A 3,093-nucleotide genomic window follows, 5' to 3' on the forward strand; every position below is an offset into this window, starting at 1 on the left:
GTACATTTTGAAAAAAAAAAAAAACACAAACGTCCACTGCAGTGGACGTTGGTTTTTTGGTCTTTTTTTTGTTACAGGTGTACATTTTGAAAAAAAAAAAAGCACTCTTATGCAAAAGACAAATGTCCACGGCAATGGACGTTGTTTTTTTGGTCTATTTTTTGTTACAGTTGTATATTTTGAAAAAAAGCACTTTTATGCAAAAGACAAATGTCCACTGCAGTGGACGTTGGTTTGTTGGTATATTTTTTGTTACAGTTGTACTTTTTTTTTTTAAAAAGCAATCTTACGCAAAAGACAAATGTCCACTGCAGTGGACGTTGGTGTTTAGGTCTATTTTTTGTTACAGTTGTACATTTTGAAAACAACCAAAAGACAAACGTCCACTGCAGTGGACGTTGGTTTGTTGGTATATTTTTTGTTACAGTTGTAAAAAATTTTTTAAAGAAATCTTACGCAAAAGACAAATGTCCACTGCAGTGGACGTTGGTGTTTAGGTCTATTTTTTGTTACAGTTGTACATTTTGAAAACAACCAAAAGACAAACGTCCACTGCAGTGGACGTTGGTTTGTTGGTATATTTTTTGTTACAGTTGTACATTTTTTTTTAAAGAAATCTTTCGCAAAAGACAAATGTCCACTGCAGTGGACGTTAGTGTTTAGGTCTATTTTTTGTTACAGTTGTACATTTTGAAAACAACCAAAAGACCAACGTCCACTGCAGCGGACGTTGGTTTTTTGGTCTATTTTTTGTTACAGTTGTACATTTTTTTTTAAAGAAATCTTACGCAAAAGACAAATGTCCACTGCAGTGGACGTTGGTGTTTAGGTCTATTTTTTGTTACAGTTGTACATTTTGAAAACAACCAAAAGACCAACGTCCACTGCAGTGGACGTTGGTTTTTTGGTCTATTTTTTTGTTGCAGTTGTACATTTTGGAAAAAAAAAAAAAAGCAAAAGACAAATGTCCATTGCAGTGGACGTTGGTTTTTCATTGTATTTTTTGTCACAGTTGTACATTTAAAAAAAAAAAAAAAAGCATTCTTACGCAAAAGACAAACGTCCATTGCAGTGGACGTTGGTTTTTTGTACTATTTTTTGTTAAAGTTGTACATTTTGACAAAAAGCAAAAGACAAATGTCCCCTGCAGTGGACGTTGGTTTGTTGGTATATTTTTTGTTACAGTTGTACTTTTTTTTTTAAAAGCAATCTTACGCAAAAGACAAATGTCCACTGCAGTGGACGTTGGTGTTTAGGTCTATTTTTTGTTACAGTTGTACATTTTGAAAAAAAAAAGCACTTTTATGCAAAAAACAAATGTCCACTGCAGTGGACGTTGGTTTGTTGGTATATTTTTTGTTACAGTTGTACATTTTTAAAAAAAAGCAATCTTACGCAAAAGACAAATGTCCACTGCAGTGGACGTTGGTGTTTAGGTCTATTTTTTGTTACAGTTGTACATTTTGAAAACAACCAAAAGACAAACGTCCACTGAAGTGGACGTTGGTTTGTTGGTATATTTTTTGTTACAGTTGTACTTTTTTTTTTAAAGAAATCTTACGCAAAAGACAAATGTCCACTGCAGTGGACGTTAGTGTTTAGGTCTATTTTTTGTTACAGTTGTACATTTTGAAAACAACCAAAAGACAAACGTCCACTGCAGTGGACGTTGGTTTGTTGGTATATTTTTTGTTACAGTTGTACATTTTTTTTTAAAGAAATCTTACGCAAAAGACAAATGTCCACTGCAGTGGACGTTAGTGTTTAGGTCTATTTTTTGTTACAGTTGTACATTTTGAAAACAACCAAAAGACCAACGTCCACTGCAGCGGACGTTGGTTTTTTGGTCTATTTTTTGTTACAGTTGTACATTTTTTTTTAAAGAAATCTTACGCAAAAGACAAATGTCCACTGCAGTGGACGTTGGTGTTTAGGTCTATTTTTTGTTACAGTTGTACATTTTGAAAACAACCAAAAGACCAACGTCCACTGCAGTGGACGTTGGTTTTTTGGTCTATTTTTTTGTTGCAGTTGTACATTTTGGAAAAAAAAAAAAAAGCAAAAGACAAATGTCCATTGCAGTGGACGTTGGTTTTTCATTGTATTTTTTGTCACAGTTGTACATTTAAAAAAAAAAAAAAAGAGCATTCTTACGCAAAAGACAAACGTCCATTGCAGTGGACGTTGGTTTTTTGTACTATTTTTTGTTAAAGTTGTACATTTTGACAAAAAGCAAAAGACAAATGTCCCCTGCAGTGGACGTTGGTTTGTTGGTATATTTTTTGTTACAGTTGTACATTTTTTTTAAAAAGCAATCTTACGCAAAAGACAAATGTCCACTGCAGTGGACGTTGGTGTTTAGGTCTATTTTTTGTTACAGTTGTACATTTTGAAAAAAAAAGCACTTTTATGCAAAAAACAAATGTCCACTGCAGTGGACGTTGGTTTGTTGGTATATTTTTTGTTACAGGTGTACATTTTTTTTAAAAAGCAATCTTACGCAAAAGACAAATGTCCACTGCAGTGGACGTTGGTGTTTAGGTCTATTTTTTGTTACAGTTGTACATTTTGAAAAAAAAGCACTTTTATGCAAAAAACAAATGTCCACTGCAGTGGACGTTGGTTTGTTGGTATATTTTTTGTTATAGTTGTACATTTTTTTAAAAAGCAATCTTACGCAAAAGACAAATGTCCACTGCAGTGGACGTTGGTGTTTAGGTCTATTTTTTGTTACAGTTGTACATTTTGAAAAAAAAGCACTTTTATGCAAAAAACAAATGTCCACTGCAGTGGACGTTGGTTTGTTGGTATATTTTTTGTTACAGTTGTACATTTTTTTAAAAAGCAATCTTACGCAAAAGACAAATGTCCACTGCAGTGGACGTTGGTGTTTAGGTCTATTTTTTGTTACAGTTGTACATTTTGAAAAAAACCAAAAGACAAACGTCCACTGCTGTGGACGTTGGTTTTTTGGTCTATTTTTTGTTACAGGTGTACATTTTGAAAAAAAAAGCACTCTTATGCAAAAGACAAATGTCCACTGCAGTGGACGTTGCTTTTTTTTTTTTGGTCTATTTTTTGTTAGTTGTACAT

This window comes from Nerophis lumbriciformis, linkage group LG21, assembly GCF_033978685.3.
Source record: "Nerophis lumbriciformis linkage group LG21, RoL_Nlum_v2.1, whole genome shotgun sequence".
NCBI classification, from domain to species: domain Eukaryota; kingdom Metazoa; phylum Chordata; class Actinopteri; order Syngnathiformes; family Syngnathidae; genus Nerophis; species Nerophis lumbriciformis.